This window comes from Entelurus aequoreus, linkage group LG07 (assembly GCF_033978785.1).
Source record: "Entelurus aequoreus isolate RoL-2023_Sb linkage group LG07, RoL_Eaeq_v1.1, whole genome shotgun sequence".
Taxonomy (NCBI): Eukaryota; Metazoa; Chordata; class Actinopteri; order Syngnathiformes; family Syngnathidae; genus Entelurus; species Entelurus aequoreus.
Window position 1 is genome coordinate 15,280,892 of NC_084737.1, and position 455 is coordinate 15,281,346.

The following is a 455-nucleotide window of genomic DNA, read 5'->3' on the forward strand; positions in this document are numbered from 1 at the left end:
GGGAGGGTTGGCAAGTATGGTTTTGCTGTTCATCCGAGCAAGGACCTACGAGATCACCAAAAGTGTTACCTGGCGCGGTCTTCGTCGTGACATGCAAACCTCAGACAGTCATTTTTATAGCGCTACATTACGCCGGGGTACGAGTCTGTCTCAATCTTCTCCTTTGTAAAGAATAGCATCTTGGAACATATTGCGTACCGTCGAGGTTGTCGAACCATCATGGAGTTAGGTTAACGGTCGACTTAAGCTTGTTTTCATTACCACCTACTTACTGGCCACAGTGTCTGATTTTAGACGGCAAACACACACACATGCCACATTAATGCTGCATAAACCCTTCAAGCACCTGTCACATACACACACTCACACACAACAATGCTATAAACTTATTTTGGCTCCACCGGGAGGAGACGCCAGTGGAGACACACGTTAGCCCCCTCGATCCCACCCCTGTC